Source organism: Cupressus sempervirens, chromosome 5 (genome assembly GCF_028749045.1).
Source record: "Cupressus sempervirens isolate cs-2001-9-10 chromosome 5, ASM2874904v1, whole genome shotgun sequence".
NCBI classification, from domain to species: domain Eukaryota; kingdom Viridiplantae; phylum Streptophyta; class Pinopsida; order Cupressales; family Cupressaceae; genus Cupressus; species Cupressus sempervirens.
In genome coordinates this window covers 935559192-935581518 of record NC_143122.1, presented here as the reverse complement: position 1 = coordinate 935581518, position 22327 = coordinate 935559192, and the positions used below count along the sequence as shown (strand labels likewise).

The 22327-nt window shown below is 35.2% G+C and overlaps 1 protein-coding gene across 4 annotated transcripts in view; it reads left to right on the top strand.

Moving 5' to 3' along the window:
* The window catches only part of MMH-1 (MUTM homolog-1), a 228987-nt gene that overhangs the window by 186689 nt on the left and 19971 nt on the right, over positions 1 to 22327 (top strand). The window lies entirely within an intron of this gene.

The window sequence follows — 22327 nt, the reverse complement described above, 5'->3', positions numbered from 1 at the left end:
CTGGTTGGGTTTGGTGACCATATTTGTATTTGATGGGCAGAAACGGGGTTGGAAAAGCTATCATTGATGTTATTGTTTGAAACGGTACAAGTCTGGAGAATGGGTTTTATTTCTTTGGCGTATGTACTTCTGATTGATGCCTCGGGAATAGAAATCTAGTTGAGATCGAATCATTTGTATTAATGCTTTACATATATTTTATGGTTGTCTATGTACATTATTCCAGTCTTTATGCATAGGCTTGTATATTACTAAGCTCACTTCTAGTTTTTTTAACCTGTCATTGTTGAAGGTAACATTTTTTCAGGCAAGGTCTAGTTCTTAAGACTGCATGTGTTTGATGACAGTTTCGATGATCGTACAAGCCTTTCCTGTGGTTTAGGAAAGACATTTTGGTTAAACGTTTAACACTTTTCCTTTTTAGATGAATAGATTTTGATTGGACATTTCCCAATCATTTCGGACTTTGTAATGCATAAAAAATGACTAAAATATTCATGTTTATGAAGCATAAATTTCTCATAGCTGAAGCCCTTAAAGAACTGTTTTTAAGTGCTAAACAAGAGTGTCCACCAGTTATATAATTTTTTTTGATATCTAGAACATGCATTGGGTTATAAGCTGATTAGGGGAATAGTTATGTTGAAGTTTTAGTCAATTTGGATATAATTTTCCTTAATATATGTGTGTTTATTATATGAGATAATTTAATATAATAATAATATATAAATATGGTTATATGTATTATTATAATAATTTATTATATTTATATAATAATAGTATTATAAATATGTTATAATATAAATTAACAAATGGGACATCTCTATTCATGACTCATGGTTCTTAATACAAGGAGAGATGCATTTGGAAAATACATACCAAAATTATGGCAGTACCATTACATTTGCAGCAATTCCAAAAAAATTAACATGGTGTCAGAGCCAAGTTGCAAATATAAGAATGTGATTAAAAGAATATAAATATTAAAATGAGAAATCTGACTTTTGGCAAAGCAGTTTGAAAGCATAAAGAAATGGAGTCTTCTTCAACAAGAAATATGGAAGGAGACTCATACAAGGAAATTTCTCTGAGCATCACACGGGAGAATAGAGTGAGTTTACAATCCACTAGAAGTGACCATGAGAGTATGAGGAGACAGATTATGTAATGTCCCCTCTTTAGTACGACATGGCATGGTTTGTGGATTTGCCTATTACAGACTCTCGTAGGCAGATGGGATTGATGAGAGAGTCATTTTGGCGTTTATTTGGTGATTGGATGGCTCATTATGCTCTTGGAGATATTATTTTATTATCATTTTTTATACGGGGCCTACATGTTATAATTCTAAGTTGAGTTGCACTTTTTTATATAAAGTTATTTATTATTAAAGTGCATTATAATGGGATTTTATAATGGATGTTTCTAGAAGTTCTTAGTAACTTCTTAGAAAAGTAAATAAATAGAGGGCTTGGTCTCTCATTTGGACACACTGGATTTGATAATTCTACTACATTTTCTCTTGAGCATTTGTGGGGCTTGATAGTCTGCAAATATTCAGCATAATCCTTGAGAACGATACCTCTCAAGAGTTTGCATAACTGAGGAGGTGAAAGATCTTCTAAAGGGTCGCACATTGGAAGTGGAAAATCAACCATTTCATGTTGAGCTTCAATAGTGTACTCAGATTTGGACTGAGGGTTTGCATTTTTCAGTGATCCAAGGACTGATTTTCCATCTACTTATTAGAAGAAGTGCATTGGCATTGTTTGGAGAACATTACAGGGGTTTTTGGTGGTTTCCCAGCAAGGATCGATTTCCAACCAGAACTCACATTTTTGCTTGTATCTCCTATTCGGCTAGGAGATTGATTTTTATATTGTGGGAGGCACTTACCCTAGCCCAGGCGTCCATGTTTATAGCATTTTCGGCACATGTTATTGAAGACAAAAAATTAATGTAAAAATCGCACCAGACAGTGCAGTACAGCCTGACACAACAGCAGTGTAAGGACTTCATTTTGGGTGCAACAAACAGTTCAGTTTTAATCTACAGCATTTGCATTCCCAATGCAATCAACAAAAAATTTCCAGGTTCCTCTAATTCGATTGCATTTGCTAGATAGATGTCAAAATTGTAACAAGGGTGTGAACTTCCAGTTATTGCTTAACAGTCATTAAAAATCAGTCATTACTTGCATTGCATATTTCATTTTGTGTCTATTGTATGTGACAAACATTCATGATCAGCTCAAACCATACAGTCTACTTGCATTGCATACTTGTAGCAGTTTTCTAGTGCCAAACAATTGCAAATCTGAATGTTGTCAAAATCCGGAAGTTGTAATTGGCAATTGTATTGAACACATAAATATATTGGCACTGTTTTTGCATCATTTTGTGGATTTATTGCTAAACAATTATCCCTCTTATCATTTTCATAATAGTTTAATTCAATTGTATGCCAAGTGTTTGACGGAATTCTCCTAGAACATATTCACTGCAGTACAGTCCAGATTGCATGCCAAGTGTTTGACAAAATTCCATACTTCAGCATTCGTAATATTAGTGGTATTTTAGCAAGGGACTTTACAGATTACGTGGTCAAATACCACATTGTAAAATATGAAGTATGGTCATTGAAGGAAGAAAACTATTCAAATCATAATTTGCATGTTGCTATCGGATTAAAAAGAAGAGACCATAAGATCATCCACATAGGCGATGGAAAACATAAGCCACTCCAGAAGGAAATGACACATCAGAAATGTGGTTTTATTGCAAGAAATATGCCAAAAGAATACACGTAAAAGAATAAGAAAACCCGTACACTTATAGTACCGATAAGGTGGACCATTCATTGAATAGGAACAATAATAGGCAAAATCATATTTAAGAGGGCTACCATTGTAAACTTCTGCAAATTCTGAATAATCAGATCTGAGATAAAACCTTCTTTAGCTTGCTGTTCTGATTTTCCTTAATGTCAGACCTTGTAATGAGATGATAATGTTAATTTGTCCTTCTGAAATATATTTATCACAGCAAGTATTCAATTTGTGGCAGATTTTCTTAAAGGAGCAGACTTGTATTCTGAATGTGTGTCCTTTAACTACAACAATACCCTCCTTATATACCATAACCAAAGGGCATGTCCCTTAAAGGGACATGACCCTATCTAGGTCGGCCCACAATGTCTCCTCATAATCAGCGCCTAGAAGGAGACTTATTTTAACAACAAACATAACTAATTAGTTAATGTTTAATGCTAACTTATAATCACCCCAAAAGATCACCGATCATGCCTATTCAAAAGGCAATGTATTAATAGCCTTTACAACAGTTTTATATGCAATAAGAGGAATGTGCGATCTGCACAGTCAGACCAGTATGAGGATTGAAGTTATAGTTTTAACAACCATTATTGGGCATAATTAAATCATTGTAGGTGGAAAGTAAGTTAAGCCACTTCAAATAATTTGGTGCTCTTACATAGATACAAACAAAGTTCCAAGAAGACTTAAGCAAAATAAGGGTATCGGGCACTAATATGTGGATGGAGTCTCAGCCCACTAAAAAGGAGAGAGCAGTCCCTTGGTTAGCTGCCATGTTAGGTAAGGGCCCTGAAACATAAGAGCAAGAAGGAAATAGTCATTCAAGAAATTAAATCATTGAACCATTTATCAAATCAAATGATGCTATAATAATAAGGAATCGATCAATTAAAACATTGCCCAAACCATAGGAGAATTGGATCTCCATCTACAAAGTCTTAATAAAGCAAAATGTTCCAAAATTATAGGGGTTCCATCATATGAGATGAAGTAGTATTCATGGAAGGTCACTGCATCGTGGGGCCATTTTTAGCAGACGGTGAAATAGAAATGATCATTGCCATCTTCCAACATCACTCATTTGTCTCAAATTCGCAAAAGTATATTGAGAAAGCATTTTTCAAAATCTGTGTATTCAACTCCAACTTTGAGATGCTCACTAGACATCATGCAAGGTTCTTTGTTTAAAACATGAAGTCATCTCCTCCTAATGAACTCACACATACAAAAAACAATATTTATGATTGTAAATAAAGTTGGTGCACCTCCAATAAGCTCTATTGTTCACCATGATATGCAGCAAATGAATCATCAGAAGAGATCTTATGACATGAGCATTAAGGGAAAGGAAGAGAAGAGTAGTGTAACATAGTTATCGATCCTCAATTGTATGTGCTTTGAAGATATGATCACAAGATGGTCGCCTAAGCATCAAGGACTCCAATCACTGGTAAACAATCACAGTAAATGGAAAGTATAATAGTAGAGATATTGCATTGAAGGTTGGCATTTTCATTGTATTGAATCATAATAATAGAGATGCCATCGTATGTGCCAAAGCTTATAAGAGAGAGTTCATTAGAGATGTGGGTCCCTAATCCCACCAAGATTTTGAAAGAAATCCTCACTAACATGTCAGCTAGGGTCCTCATGTACTAGAAGTGTTAAAACCAAGGGCTTTGAACCAAGGGCTTATGACCTCGTGGACGTCATTAAATTTTTTTCATTCATTCATTCATTCAATGTGAACTGTGTGAAGTCAAGGTAAGTATATATCATTTAAAGTAAATTAATAATCATTTCATAGTTATATTATATGAGATAGTATAACTAAACATAAATGGTGATTAAATATATGTATATAAAGAAAAATATATTTTCTAAACAATTTGATATGAATATAAATGAAACTAGTTAGTTTATTTATTTTTTGATGATAATATATATATAAATGGAGGATATGGTCGTATGTCCAAACCATAGATTTAAATTAGATATTTATCTGTATTATATTGAGATGATCTTATTTTATTATGTAGAATCATTTATTATCTTTGAGTATTATCTCTTATTTATATGTATTAGAAGAGTTATGTTCCTTGATCCTTTCCTTCGAGAATGTTATTGCAAGAAAATGAAGCTTGAAGTTCAGAGGGAGCCTGGCATTTCATTAGAGACAACCTTGAAAGAGAGGGAGCGGATAGAGGATATGATTCAATCTTTCAGTGATCCAAAGGGTGTAAACCATGTTCAGATGGATTCTCCAATGATCATTAAGTTGTACCAGTCAAGAGGACTATGATTCATGAATATACCTTGTGGCTATATGATTTAATGGGCCTACCCTTTGTGTACATCATAAGGAATTGACGACTTTTAAATGATGTCACTTGTATTTGTAGAAGTCACTGTAAGGTGACGATTTTACAATAACATGTATTATGTGATATCAAACCTTAGTTGAGTACTTGGTGAATATCGAATGTCGATATTCTGGGAGACCAATACTCTTGATATTAGATGTTATATCAAAACCCTATTTGAGTAATTAGGGAATATCATATGTTGATATTCTCGAAGACCAATACTCATGATATCAAATGTGATATCAAAATGATGGATATCTTCTGATTGAAGAGATCCTTAAAACTTGTCATTCCTAATATTACCAATAGCGTAATATAAGTTTTGTGTTTAGCCTTCCTAGGTAAGAGGGAGTGTTGAGGTGTGGCAACTTTAGTTGTTTAAATTCTATGTTATACATTGGATATATTAAAAAGATTTGGAATGATGGAATGCAAATCTATGAAGACACCCATGGAAACAAATCTTCTAAAAGGAGAAACTAAAGATGCTGCCTCCACTCTTTATCGTCAAATTATTGGATCTTTAATGTATTTAGCAAATACTAGACTTGATATATGTTATGTAGTAAATGCCCTAAGTCAATTCATGAGTAAACTAAGGAAGTAGTATGGTTAAGAAAGATTATCTTTGATCTATTCAAGAAACCTTTTGAACCTACTATAATATATTGTGATAATCAACGTTGTATTAAACTCTCTCTAAATCTAGTGTTTCATAATAGGTCTAAAGTTTAAACACATTGAGTTACCATATCACTATGTGCAAGATATGATTAAATAAAAAATGAAAAAAGTAATTGAGCTAAATTACATCAGCACAGAGTATCAGGTTGCTGATATCCTTACCAAGTCCCTTGCCAAAACTAAAGTGGAAACATTCAGAGAAGATCTTGGTACGATAATGTTTCTTGAGTACAAATCTCAATAAATTGAGATTCATATTATTTGTTGTATCCAAAATTGTTGTAATTTTGTGAATCTTTTGAAATAAATATCTTTCATATGATATTTTTGTGAAAGTTATAATAAGGAGATAATCTTATTTATAACTATGTTATTCATTTTGAGTAAGTGTTGTACTTAAATCACGAGAATATGCATCTTGTGAGACTTACAATTGAGTGCCTAGATGTCATTAAATCGACTGTCTTTGAGTTGTCTGTATAGATGCATATTGGGTATGAGGTAAGTATGCATTTTGTGAGTCCAACAATTAAGAGCTTAGATGTCATCATGTTGATTATCTTTGGGTTGTTTGTGTAAATGCATACTAATTGTTTGTGTAAATGCGTACTAAGTATTTTAATAATTAAGAGCTTAGATGACAATTGTTGATCATCTTTGGGTTATTCAAAATGTTGATCATCCTTTACCTTTGATTATCAAAACGCATTTATCCTTCTTGACTAAGAGGGAGTGTTGAAGTTTTACTCAATTCCGATATAATTATCCTTTATATATGTGTGTTTATTATATGAGATAATTTAATATAATAATAATCTATAATTATGGTTATATGTATTATTATTATAATTCATTATAATTATATAATAATCGTATTATAAATATGTTATAATATAAATTAGCAAATAGACTTGTCTCTATAAGGGACATGTCTATTCATGACTTATGGTTATTAATACAAGGAAAGATGCATTTGGAAAATACATAACAAAATTATGGCAGTACTATTACATTTGCAGCGATCCTGAGAAATTCAACAAGTTGCACCAATTACACTATGGATTCAACTCAATGAAATTGCCAATGTTTGCTGTTCAAAGCAATTTTCCTAACTATCTATATGTTGTCTGGTACAGATTTGTTGGAATAGTTGCAGTGGCGTGGTGTTGTGAATCACCTTGATGGTAGTGCAATGAGACAATGGAGACAGAGAATAAAAGAATTCTTTGAGGGATTTCCCATGATCCACAAGGATTACTATTAGTTTTAGTTTTTGGTGCTTTTTGTGATTTGTTTGAGAATATTTGAAATATACACTTAATTTTAATGTTGATGTTATATTATTTACTTTATTGTTATATTTCAATAACTGTAATGTCCTTGTTTTTGGCCAGTCTGTGCAGTTGATAGAGTTAGTGCATGATAGTGACCCTCATGAGTTGACAGGGCATTTTGGGGTCTTAGTTATGGATTTACTATTTTTAGTAGTTGCTATTCTTGGCAGTGCAGTGGGTTGCTTGGCAGTTGGTCGTCACCTGCGGTTGATCAGGCTAATAATTGCATGAGCTCTTATTTATTTATTTATTATTCCTTGAGTTGCATTATTATAATAATGATTTTAAGTGATATTTTTAAAAAGCAAGTTGGAAAGTTTCTAGTGTTGAGTTCTTTTGAGAGAGTTCCATGATTTTTGAAGTGGAATTTTATGGAAACTTCTGCCAACTAGAGCCTATAAATGAGAGCTCATTTCATTGAGATTTTATATGCTTTTGTTGCCTTTGTGGCTTGTCTGAGTTCTGCTATTCTGTGGCCCTTGCTGAAGTATAAGGGTTTCAAAGCTGGGTTGTGCCTTTAATCCATAGCTGAGGTTATTGTGGATTAAAGTTCTGAAATCATTATTAATATCTCTTGCTGTATATACTATGGTTGGGAGATATTGAGTTTCCTTCTGAGTTTGTCTTGCAATTTTCTGCTGAAATAAAGTAGATTGTAATTGCTTCTTGGACTATGACTTTGCCATTTTCTCCTATTGTTTTTTGTTGTGACTATGGAGAAAATTAGAGTTGTGCTTATTGACTAGTTTAAGGAAATTTCGCATGCAAATTGAACAACAACGTTCAATTCTGGATTGTTGTTGTTGAAGATCATTACCTAATATTCAAAGGACAAGTAATAATCAAATTCTGGAAGCTGCGTTACAATTCAAAAAGGTGAATTTGGGCAATTTTCTGATTGTCATCTGCATATGTATATTGGTGCTGAACTTCATTATCACAGGTCTGCTACTGATTTGTGTGACCAGTATTTATGTGCTAGAGCTGCAACTAATGTGGGAGACAAGTGTGGCATTATTTGAGATCTTCAAATCATTACAAAACCCTGCATTCACTTCCGGATTGCACTTGGGTATTGAAACATTGTTCATGCACAGCTAGGTTCCACATTGTTTATCATTAATTAATGTATTTGCTGATTAATGTTGATCCTGGTATAAATAAATCAGAGTTGACTTTGAGCAAATCAAGATTATCATTTCTTGAACTTAATACCTTAGTGTTGCACATTTTAATTTGCATTCAAAAGGGATTAATATATACAGTAGCAATTTATGTTCTGGTTCTTTTTTAGCAACTATAAGTATGTGCGCCAAGTGTTTGGTTAAATGCCAAATCTTTGATTAATGAAGAAAATTGATGTGGTTTAAGTATAACCAAGTCGGGGTTTTAACAATAATGTAGCCTAATTTGTGTATGAGTTCACCCATGGCTATGCCTTGGGCACCTACCTGGGCTTACCCAAGGCATTAAGGTCCAAAAGTAACAAAATGGATATTATTTAACATTTTGTTTTGCATCCAAAGCTGCTAAAAGCATCATTTTGTCCAATACAAAGATCATTCTGTTCTCCTCACTTTCTCTTTTCTCATTTTGGCATTCTTACGAACATCCGATATATAATATATGGGAGATGACATAATATTGAAATTCTGAACCATCAATTGGTATTTAATATGTATCTTTATCACTACCATTTTGGCATTTGGCATTGATCAATGATGAAGCATCATACTACCAAGTGTATTTATTTCTTTTAATTTTTAACTTCTATGTTTATCTGTGTGTGTGTATATACCATTCACAAATGTATAGTACCCAAGGGAAAGAATGTTGGCATACTAGTACGCGTGTCTCGTACACATATCTATACTAGCAGCTTAGAAAGTAATGTTATGTCTCCTCAATGAATGCCTAGGGAAAGGGGAACATGGACATTAATTTTATATTGTCAAAAAGACCTATAGAGGGAAAATAAATTATTTTGAATTTAAAATTGCTCAATGGTGGCAGCCTCACACTCCTAGCAATTTGCGGAGACAGTCCTAGATGCCCTCTCACCTTGGTGGGTACCCTTCTATTCTGTGGTATTTCTCATTGGCCAAGGGACCTATTGATGTGAGTTTTGTTCCACTACAACATGCATAATCAAATACTTAATATCTCAAGGAGAAACACCAAACACTCAATCCTCTCTTGATACAAGGTCATCTCTCTTACTAAGCTTGAAAAGTAAGATCATGAAATGACTTCAAGGTTCTTTCTTAATTGTGGACTTCATTCAGTTTTATGACGTGATATGTTGGTTATCACAAAGGAACTTACATTATTCATTCAATGGATATCATAGTAACACGGGGACTCGTCCCCCCCCCCGTTTTTGCCCCACGTTTCGGAGACTTGGACGCACCAGGGACTTGGGGATTTCGTCTCCCCGTCCCCAGCGGCGCCACCAGCTTCTGCCACCTCCGCCGAGGATGAGGGATGTCCTGATGTTGACTATTTATGTTCAATGTTCAATGTTCCAGTTCCATCCAATGTTCAAGTATTGACTCTTTTACATCTTTACATCTTATATTGCAATACATCTTTTGATAACTCGCAATTTAATGTACCATATATATATATATACACACCCCCTCCTATCCCCCACCACCATCCCCCCACCGTCCCTAAATTAAGGCCCCTCAATTCCCCTGTTCCCTAGGGTGGTGTAATAATGATGGATATCAACTTTTGCACATCTAAAGATTTGGCTTCATAGTGTGCAATGAAAATATAGTTGAACATTTCCACTTTAGCTCCAAATTAAACTTCTAACTCTATTTCTACCTATACTTCTATAGATAGACAAATAGATTTTTAACGTCCACGAGGCTAAGAATAGCCTTCCGACTAAATCAACTTTAGTAATTCAGATCCTTTTTTGTGCAAGCTGATGATGAGCCCCCCTAAATTCTCAATGTACTCCTCGTTGAATAAATTATGCCAAGAGCTTCCAGATATAATGTTCGCAAATTTGAACTTGATGTCCTTTTACGAATCACATTCTAACATAAAGTGTTGTTCTGTTTCCACCTTCCCAGCGTTGCAAAATGTGCAAATTCTCTCTTCCCAAGACTCTTTTGGCCTCTTCCATCAACCGGTCTCACATCAGAGTTGATGAGAGTTAGTTCTGAGTGCAATGAGACTTTTATCTCTCAAAAAATGTTGGCTCCTATGTATGCCTTTTGGAGTTGATCACATGTGGGGTTGAACTCGCTGATATAATAAGTTTTTTTTCCTTCCAAGTCCATTACCCCAAATCTTCTTATAGAATTTCTCCATAACAAAGAGCTTTATTTCTTTATTATGAGCGGGGCACATATTAAAATGGATATTCCATTTGCACATGCACTTGATGTTTTGTTTCATCCATGTCTTTTTACGTTTGCACAATGTATCATTAAAGATCATTTTAGGCCATCTATCTTCATACATTTTTTCAGTTCTTTTTAGGTAGCTAACGAGGTGAACCATAGCAATTGCCTCAATAGGTACAGCCCCCACTTCGCTTAACATAATATCATATGAGACGGTCTTCTTGATTTTAAACTTGTTTGTGATCCAACGCTTCTAAATCCTCTCAATTTGTTTCCACTCTAAGGCTAAAGAGCTGCTGGCCCATATTTCACATCCATAAAGAACAACCGGTAGCACAAGAAGACCAAACAAAGTTTGACTAGTTTTCCAATCCCAAACCTTTGCCTCCCAACACCTATTTTGATGCTCATAAAATGCCTTCCACCCACCCAATAATCTTTTCTCTCTACAACCTTCCCAACTTAGATTTTTGTTGAAGTCTATCCCAAGGTATTTATACTCTGCAACTTCCTCAAGTGTGCTGCCTTTAAAACATAACTTATGCTGATGTTGTTTTCTGTTTTTCGAAAAAATCATGATTTTAGTCTTGCTAATATTGACCTACATCCCAACCATTTTGCAAAAGTGCTCAAGAGAAAGTAGATATTCTTGCAACCAAAATGAGATCGTCTTCATAAAGGAGCAGCCTTATTAAAATTCACCTAACTGAAAACCCTTGCCATTTTGCATGTCTAACTATTCCTCAAAAAACGTCCGCTATCTCTCCCACGTTTTTTCAATGATATTCCTCAAGGTGATACAATGATCAATTGTTGAGTGCTTTGGCCTAAAACCAGCTTGCCCTTTTGCGCGTTTATGATTTTCCTCATCCCATTTGCTAACTTTATTTTCTAGCATGCTGCCAAAAAGTTTTGCAAGTAGGGGGTCGATCATTATGGTTCTGTAGTTGGAGGGATTATTAACATCACTGCTTTTGAAAAGGGGTATAGCAAGGCTAATTGTCCAATCTCTAGGAAATTTGTGTTGGCTGATTTTATTGAAGATTTTAATAATGTATGGTGCCAGGGTTTTCATGCCCCACTTGAGATACTCTGCTTGAAGTTCAACCAAGTCTTTTGCCTTACCTACACCCAACTTCTTAATACTCAACTCAACCTCTTGCATAGTGAAAAGATTTGTCGTGTTGTTGATCAAGGGTGATGGATTGTTAGAAATGGAAAAAGAAATCTGTAAATAAACAATACCAGGAAAGAATCTAAATGAGTAAATGCATGAAAGGATATTACCATAAAATAGGAGAGAGAAAGCTTCAAGCTCCAACACCATGAGACAAGATATTTGCAAAGGGGAAAGCAAAGAAAACCCCTTGTGATATTATGAATGAGGCATCAAAAGCCTAAGAAGGAGGAGAGAGAGAGATAGAGAGCAATGCTCATACAATAATTAAGAAGAGGAAGAAACCTCATTGTTAAATGAGATAGGAGGGTCATCTCTTAAATAGAGATGAGAGAGAGGAGTTAGAATGTAACTCCCATGTCTATGAATGCCACCATTCACATGTGTGTGAGGCCAAGTGTGAGATTCCTCTTAAGGAGGAATAATCTAAAATTAGAAATTACAATACATATTTATCCTCACATATTCCACTAGATGACAAAATAAGATGTAGTGGAAAAAGGACAAAAAAGAAATATATTAGGATACCTTAGCTTATATCCTAATATATTACAACAATAAAGAAAGGAGTTCTAACCTTGGTTTATAAATACACCAAGGAAAGATTACAACTTCTAACACGGATCATTGATGCAAGTAATCATGGATGACTTGGACTCTACTAGATGTAATCTGGCTAGCGTCTCCACCCACCTAGTGCAAGCTTCTAAGGAACACTTGAATGGTTTTCAAATAAATATCTCCTCTCCAATCCCATCAAATGGATGCAATCTAAAGTTGGATATCGATTAAAGTTAAATGCATTTAATTGTTGGCTTACCACACAAGTTGCTCTTACAATCCATAAGAATGCTAGTGGTCCGTATTTGTTCGAAACAAAGAAGTAAACATCCACAACAACTTCCATTCAACTAAACTAATTGAACATGATATATATCTACTCCAAGTGAAAGATTGAGGGAACCATGCAACACTCCAAAGCAATAACAAGTAATTCATCACGAGAAACCAACAATGAACCATCCATTACTTTAAAAGCATCATAGCAACAATTTGATCAAGTCTCTCCCTTGGCTATTCTTACTCTAATCTCCTAGCTCTCTATTACCTCCAATCTCTAAGCTAATCTAATGAATTACAAATGAGAAGGCCTTGGCCTTGTATAGTAGCTCCATTACAACAAGGAGCCAAGATTGATTCAAGATCAAGGGCCGAGATTTCTTTCCACAAACCCTAATTAGGGTTGCCAAATTTTCAACCAATTACATGAAGGCACCAATTCATTGGCCAATAAGAAAATTGTGATGATTTTGATAGCCAATGAGGAAATGGGACACTTGGCACCATTTGATTGATTCTGCTTGAAACTAAATTTTTTTGATTGGGGGAGGTAGACAATTACCACCTCATCATCCTTTGGAATTGACTTTAATCGCATACATCTTTGAAATCTGTGAACATGAACTCTCTTGATTTTCCTTGGATATGTCCTCATGTAGCTGGATCCTTTGTGTTTTCTTGAACTTCCTCTTGATTTCAATCTGGGTTTGCGGGTTGATAGCTTGAACATGAATCTTTCCTTCTCACTCGAGTCCTTGGGCTTCGGCCATCTTCTTGTAGTATCCACTTGAATTTTTGAGGCCTTGTTCATAACCTTGCCCTCAAGCTTCTCCTTATAGATTTATGTTGGCATGATGATCGAGGGTATGTGCACCAACAATGCTATGATTTTCTAAGTTGTTCCACGAATGAGTTTCAATTCAGCCCTCCTTGAATTCACCTTGAAAAAACAAGGGAGAAAAGCATTTAGTTTGTGTAAAAAACTTGGAAAATAAAATCAAAATTCATCCGACTTTAAAACCAACCGTTTTGTGAAATCGAGAGCAAATTTTGATCTCATCTCAATCCAAAACCATTTATTATTATTATTTTTATATTTTATTTCTAATTTTCATCACTTTCTCTCTCCTGAAATTTTCTTGAGTGGTTTTTGCAATTTAATAAAGGATGAGAGTTGGCTGTGGAAAATCCTGAGCATCAAGAATTTCCTTTAGGGGAGAATCATGAGAATCAGGAATTTCCCTTGAACATGGTGTTCTTAAAAAAATCCTCAATTCAACATTCTTTTTCCAATTCTTGCTCATGATGTTTCCCTCATGCCATAAGTCAGTCTTTAAATGCCTTAGAGGATGGCAAAATTGCGGGAAAATAATATGGGGGAGAATCCTGAGTGTTAGGAATTTCCTTCGAAGGGAGTATCCTGAGAGACGTAAAATATCCCCAGAACACACTGTTTCCACTTAAACTTCGGAAAACTTATCATTTTACTTGTTATGTCGATTCTCTCACTAAACTTTCCAATTTTCTATGCCTTCGCATGATCTCACATCTCTTTTGATTTGCCGAAGAGAAAGGGGAAAATCCTAAGGCCCTGTTTGGTACCAGGAATTGCGTTGGAATAGGCAAATGTAAATGTTGGAATTATCATTTCTACTGTCTGGTTGTAAAAAATAAAAATAGAATTAGAATTGGTGACTTCTAATTTTGTCCAAAATAAGCATGGCGGTCTTCCCTCAAAAAAGGTGGAATAGGCATAGCCTATTCCTATTCCATATTTTTCTAAACGAAATTTAATGTGGGGTTGGATCCGGTGCATTACCATGGTTTGAGAATCCCCATAGAGAGCATGAGTTTTCTGTTTGTTGGGCTTGTTTCCACCAAAGTTTTGAGAGTCCCCAATGTCTACATAGCCCTATTGTAGTCCGATTCAAGGCTCATTTCTTGTAGCATCTAGTTCAATTTGGAAGGATTGATAGGTGATTTGGGAGTGGGGACCTTGTCAAGGCCTTTTGAGACACAACACTCTTGAATTAACCTTTGCAATTTGTGATTTTAGACGATCTCTCTTTGATTTGGAATTTGGGTAATTTGGTCCTATTCCACAAAACAACGAATAGGAGGAATTTTTCATATGGTTTCTGCGAATAGAGGTCTGTTAATATTCTAACCCAGTCACAATGGGCCTTCTTTCCAACGATCCCAAGGCTTTGCAATGGTTCCATCATCGCAGGGCAGACATCTTTGCCCAAGTCCTACCATTAATGTTGGCCCTATCGTATGTTATGCTTGTGCATAGGTTCACAGTGAGAAGATGAATTGTTGTTCTTGACAAAAAAGGTTGGTGAGATGTTCGTAGACTTAGTAGACAATATTACCTGTTGAGTATGTAAAACAACGAACCAAGCTATCCCCTTTGAATTCTGGCACATGGTATCTCACTATGCCATCATTTTGTGCAACGAAACAACCCCGTTATGCCAATTTCTCTTCCATTGTTTCTTGTATTATGTTTGAGCAGTCCCCACCATTTATTTCAGCATGTGCAAAAGATTTGGCAGAGCTATTGTTAAAATTCAAAAAAAAACTTATTCCAATTCGAATTCCTGCAACCAAACACACAAAATGCATCCTTTGACTCCTCTTCCAGGTCAACCAAATAGGTCTAAGTGATATTCTACAAATTATTTTAAGAATGCACTAATTCCAGAAGTGAGCTTATTCTAGCATTCGGCAATTCCTACAACCAAATGGGCCCTAAGAGACATGAAATCCCCCCATGAGGGAGAATCTTGACAGACATGAAATTTCCCTAGGAGGGAGATTCTTGATAGACATGAAATTTTGTAATAACCCCAACAGGTTATAACTTCTTCAAACACTAAAAATCTTTATACTTCAGTTGTTTAACATTTCGTCAAACACTTTGCAAGCAAGCTCTGATACCACTGTAACAACCCTCCTCAAATCTGCTCTCAAAAAATGCTGATGAAAGCTCAAGGAATTTCATCAAATAATTCACATGCAAGGGACGTATGACTGATATAGTTTTTCAGCTGGCTTTAAATGACTCTTTTTCAATTTGCATCAATGAGAATCTTGTGCTAGAAGACTCAAAATGGACTACACAATGACCTAACATGAATGTGCAACTTATTCTGACAATATTCATTGCATATATGTGACTGAAACTACTTGCAATATGCAGCTACAGCAACTAGTATTTTTGACAAACACTTGGGATGTAAAATTATAACCATATTTATGCCAAAAAGAGAAGCTACAGCCAATTGACATTTTGTCAAACAATTGGCATGCAAACTAATAAGCTGATCATGAATGAAATGAACACCTACAACCAACTGGCATTTCTACAAACAGTTGGTATGCAAACTAACTAGCTGATAAATAATAATAGTGAATTGCTCAAATGACGCCAGCAACTATTATCTCCTTAATTGCAATGAAATTTCCAATGCTCATGAAATATGGCCAAGACTTTTTTGGCATTTACATGGATTACAAAAAATGATAATGCTGGTATAATGCACACCTACAGTTGAAAGCTTATAACACCCTAAAAAACAATACTAACAAAAGAACCTGGTTGTAGATGGCTGTAATAATTTCCTTCAATGTTGCCCCTTTTGCTTTGCTTTTTTCAAGCTGCTTTTTCGGACTGCTTTTTCAGCCTGCTTTTTTGGTTCCGCTTTTTCGGACTGCTTTTTCGGTCTGCTTTTTCAGCCTGCTTTTTCGTATCTACTTTTTTTCAGATTGCTACCCTTTTGAATCTCAAGACCATATCTTTCAATGGCGTCAAGATTTTCAGCTTGAAGGGATTTCGTCCTTCAAACTATTGAGACATAATCTCCACAAAATTCCCCAATTTCTTTGATATTTCCAAGCATGCTAAAAAGAAGCTCTTCCATTTCTTTTATAGTGTTCTCACAAGAGCTCCATCTTTCGTTTTCTCAATGTGGGATAAAAGATAACTCCCTTTATGTAACTTATGTCTCCAATGTGTTATAAAATAAAGGGGACTCTTTTAATTTAAATATTTCCCACAAACTATAGTCTATGCATTAATAAAGTTAAATATTTAAATTTAACTTTATAAAATAGCTTTATCAATGCATAACAAATCTTATCAATGATAAACAAGTCTTCTTGTCGATTTTAAACAATTACCATTGACATACTGCTACCACTGGATGTCCACCCATGCCCAAGATGACTTACTATAAATAGTAAGTATGCCCAAAGTTGCCTCAAAACCCCTCAGAAAGACCTGCAACTGAAACTATCTAGGCCAAATGGCCTCTAAGCCCCTTTAATGTCCTGGTTAGCCTACAGGACCGTGGGGAAATTGGCTAACGACAACATCATGCTATGAATGCTAAAAAGGGGACATTACAAATTTCCCCAAGAGGGAGAATCCTGACATACATGAAAGTTCCCTAGGAGGGAGAATTGTGATAGATGTGAAATTTCCCCAAGAGGGAGAATCCTGATAGATGTGAAAATTCCCCATGAGGGAGAATCTTGACAGACGTGAAATTTCCCCAAGAGGGAGAATCCTGACAGATGTGAAATTTTCCTAGGACGAAGAACTTGATAGGCGTGAAATTTCCCTAGGAGGGGGAATCCTGACAGACGTGAAATTTCCCCAGGAGGGAGAATCCTGACAGACATGAAATTTGCCCCAAACATGGGTTGCTTGCAAACTTTGTTTTATTCCTTGAACATGCAAACCCCTTCTCACCTGGACTAAAATTCTAGTCCTCACTTTGACTTAGGCTAAGGAAATTCCTCAAAATGGCAGCAAAATGCTCGGACAAACCCCAAGCAAAAATTGCTTCCCAGAGAGCCAAAATTGTTTAAACTCACCCTCAAATACTTGAAAATGTTGCCAACCAAAATCGCCTAAGGCAAAGACTCCTACTTGCTAAAGCAAAAGGAGGGGGTCCCCATTTAATGGGCTGATGGTGTGAAAACCACACAACAGGTTCCTATCTGGTTGCCCTTGTTCTGTTCTCTTTCTAGCCCCCTGGTGGTGTCTCTCTTTATCTTTCTTTTGTCTTGCACTTTTTGGTATCCCTATTGTTGATTCTCTTTGTTGTAACTTTCAGTCCCTTAGACCTTTTGTAGTCTGCTCTGTTTTTGGCTCCCTAGTGGTTTCTCTCTTTTTCTTCCTTTTGTCTCATTGTTGCTTGCTCTTTCACTAGGCACTTTTTGGTGTCCCTACTATTGGTTCTCTTTGTTGTAACTTTCAATCCCTTAGACCTTTTTTGGTCTCTTGTTGGACATTAATAATTTATCTTAGCTTATCTTCCAAACCTAAATAAGGAGAATTTTGGCTCTCATTTGCGCTCTTGATAATGCATGTATAGCATGATGCTGCCAGAGTCAACATAAAGTTATTGGGAGGATGAAAGCCTTCATCAAATTATTAGCTTAAATGGTGAAAGATTCTCCATACCTTGTAGAGTTATTTTACTATAGGAATCACATGGGTGTCAGTGTCTAGTTTTCAAGGTTTTTGAAAAGTAAAGGATTTTTGTGGTGTTTCTATTTTCATCATTTTTTGTTTGGTTTCTTGGAGTGATTTTTTGAAAGACTTTTGGGTAAGTTTTTCATGGTGTTTGATGCTATTTCCAAAATGATTTTTGCTTGGGTTGTACCATTGTAGAAAAAGCCGTACTACCATGTGTTTAAACAAGGTGGTTCAAGTTGAGATTTTGAAAAAAAATATTTGCAGTGACTAAGTTCCTTATGGCTAGTCAGCCCTTTCTATGGAGTTTCTTTGAGGATTTTAGTAGGCTGCATGCATGTCCCAAACTTAGAACATTTAAGATATGTTATAATTTTTAATTAAAAAATTTAGACTTATAATCACCATAGTTTTACATTCTTAGGAGCTTCGATACAATTGAGCAGATATCTTCATCAAAGCCAAATACTAGAGAAGGCGCATACATATGGAGAGGAGAATCGGACGCGGCTAAGCTAAGGGAAAGAAACCTTGAAATTATTACAGTCCAGATTTAATAACATCGACACCTTGGTTATTGACATGCTTATAAACTATGGAAAAGATTGATGATGGGTATTTTCACTTGCAACATGTTAATCAAATCATGAGGAGCATGATCTTTATATTTCAATATCCCAGAAGGTCATCTTACTCAATGGGATTGTTTAAGTCGACGGGAACAAAACCATCTGAAGATGATATCCCTGTCAGATCACCAATTGATATTATAACAATGGTATTGACTGTCAAAGTGGCAGGTCGACTCGGGTCAGAAAATTAATTATGTGGATATCACATTCCAATGTGTGCAATGTAATACAAGGAAATGCAAGTTGTTGGTCATCAAGATAATGGATATGGGTCAATGACATAAGCAAAAGTGATTAATGTCCAAAGTCCATATACACGTGATCATCTGATATGTAGTTAGTTAAATAACATAATCAATTGTCGGTGATGACTAATCCTAACAAATGCTGAAGGGGGTTGATCAATAAGAGGTATTGATTGATATTACTAATTAATTGATATTTTAATTTAATTATAATTAATAAGAAACTAAAGAACAATTGCTGAAGGCATTGGTTAAGGTTAATTAAACCGATCAGTTTGAATAAAAGGTGTGAATAAGGAATGGCTGCTTATGAAGAGACAAAGATTTGTCCCTTGGAAAGCATCACTTCAGTGTGCCAAGTATAAGAGGAGGTTGATTCCTCTAATTCAAACATGACTTGGAGAATATATTATGTTCCGTATCCTTTGAGGATTGCTCTATATTAGAGCATATTGTCAACCATTCGGTGCAAGCATACAAAGATCAGTCAGAGATGGCATCGCCATTGAAGCATATTAATATTGTCATATTAGACACAACTTACCACAATATTCAGAGCATACTATTATTGTTATATCAGAGACGGCCTGCATATTTGCACATTATTAATTGTATATCAGACACAGCGAGCAGGACCAGGTATTTAAATTCCTCTCAGTTGTGCATGTAATTACCAGTATATCAAAAACATCATATGTTTATTATCTTGATTGTTATGCAATCATACTATTTTGTATAAGCATATGCATTTGGAATTAAGCATCATTCAAATAGTTAGTTAATTATCAGCGATTGGAGTTGTGAAGATTACAAGTAGTATCAATTATAGAGAAGGGGGACATTATACTGCATATATTCCTAGGCAAGTTGTTCTATGCATAAGGAAACCATTGGAGCTAGTGTGGGAGCTAGGAGTTGGTTGTGTTACTTAATTATCAGCAATTGGAGTTGTGAAGATTACAAGTAGCATCAATTATAGAAAAGGGGGACATTATACTGCATATATTCCTAGGCAAGTTGTTCTATGCATAAGGAAACCATGGCAGCTGGTGTGGGAGCTAGGAGTTGGTTGTAAAGATTTCTGGACATCTCTCAACTTGAAGAGAGCCAGACAATATTGTTTTAAGGTTTTAATACTTGCAGGTGATTGGTGAGTGGAAAACTCAGATTGAAGGCTACATTTAATTAATTTCAAATGGCTTCTGTTTCTACTGCTTAGATTCCTGAACAGTCATGATTTGAACTGAAATTCAGGTCTTTGTCGCTTATTCCATTTGTCAAGTGTTCTTCATTGCTGAATGAGATGAGGTAGACCTGCACCTTGGGAGGGAGTGTTGGGTTGTTGAAGGTGATGCTAGAATAAAAGTTACAGCTATTTTGACCTACAGACCTTCTACAGATTTTTCACAGCACAAAATCTAGTTAAATTAAACCTATAACTGCCTGCTCTGAACCTTGTTGGTATTTGCAGTTGAGCTGAGAAAATTCTTTTTCCATTGCTACAGCTGAGAGCTGTTACATTTATTGTGGAATAATGAATAAAAGTCTTAATGATGGCGGTTATCTATTTCTTTCTGCTGTAGCAGACCTGGAACCAGATATCCTTGCCTTGTTCAAAGTTTTATTGATAAATTTTAGTTGAATGTTTATGCTGGTTAAGTGAAGGCTTCTTATGCTTGTTTAGCCTCTTGAAATTTGTTACCGTTAAGGAGGGTCTTCTTGTGAATCAAATCAGATTGTCACAATAGCTCAAATGATATTGTATAAACGAAGTTAAAACGTTGATGATAGAAAAGTACTTTGTGTGCTCATTCACTTTGTTTTGTTGCGGTTTCATTGGTTATTGTTTTTAAAAACAAAGTAGGGTGGTTGTTATAGTGCTACTACGACTGATATTTTCTGCCAATTGTGTTTTAATTCAAGTTGTACAGCTATAGCTGTCCATGAAGAAAATGCGCATACTAAGACGGGGTGGCTGACCAGTATAAGGACAATCTTTCCAATTTATAACTTTAGCAATTATAAGCAATAATAAAAACATCCACCCAAGCAAGATCTAGTTATTTAAACATAAGATGTGCGCACAATTTTACATGGGAACCCTTGGAGGAGAAAACCACCACAAAATATTTCTTCTTATAGAACACTTCTTACAACTTTGTAGTCACCAACCAACAGGAAATGCCAATCCTCTACATTGAGGACCAACTGAACAAGAGACTCCTTTTAATTAGAGGCCACAACCTTCGAAATAAAGGTAACATTTTGGATCTGCCCTGATCCCTTCAAGGGCTTAAACTAAGCTTGCTACTTCTTACAAATCTGTCTTGAACTTCTTCTCTCAAATCTGCAACGATTGTTCTGAAATCTGGAAATTATCTTCACAAAATTCTGCTCTAAGACTGCTCTAAATGTGTCTGATTTATGCTCATAAAGTCTTCATATATCCTTCTTAAATTTTCCTTAAAATGAAAATAATTATTGAATGAGTTGAAGGTGAATGATCCTCGGCAAACATCTATTTATTGTTTACAATCCCTTGCTCAAAGGTGGGCGCTAAACTCTATGCAGCCTAGCATTGATAAAAATCCCCTTTAATTAATTTATTTAAAATTGCCTTTGCAACTGGCTTTGGCCAGAGCAGATTTGACATTTATTTTTTTGTTTACAAACTTGAATGGATCAAGTGGAAGGCACTAACCTTCAAAAAACAAGGTGATTGCAACATTTTGGATCTGCCCTGATCATCCCAAGGGCTTAAACTAATCTGCCTACTTCTTACAAATCTGTCTTAAACTTCTGCTCTCAATTTTGCAGCGAGTGCTCCAAAACCTGAAAATTATCTTCACAAAATTCTGCTCTAAGACTGCTCCAAATGTGTCTGATTTCTGCTCATAAAGTCTTCATATATCCTCCTTAAATCTGCTTTTAATATCTACTATAATCTGCCTTAAAATAAGAAAAATATTGAATGAATTGATGGCGTAATGATCCTCTACAAATGTCTATTTGTTCTTTACAATCCCTTGCTCAAAGCTGGGCGCTAAACTCTATGCAGCCAGTCCTAGCAGTGATTAAAAAACCCTTTTATTTATTTATTTAAATTGCCTTGGCAAAATGGCTTTGGCTAGGGCAGAATTGATATTTATTTTATTGTTTACAAACCTTTTTTCAAGGAGGTTCTTTAAGGCACATATATAAATTTTAAATATAATACAATACATATCAAAATAATATTAAAAATATGATAGTAAATATAGTTATTTTCCAGTTGCCAATAGCTCATAATATTAAAACTAAAGCTTCTTTTGCTTGCAAATATTAATATGAATAGTCAATATAGCTTTTAATATTGAAATTAAATAC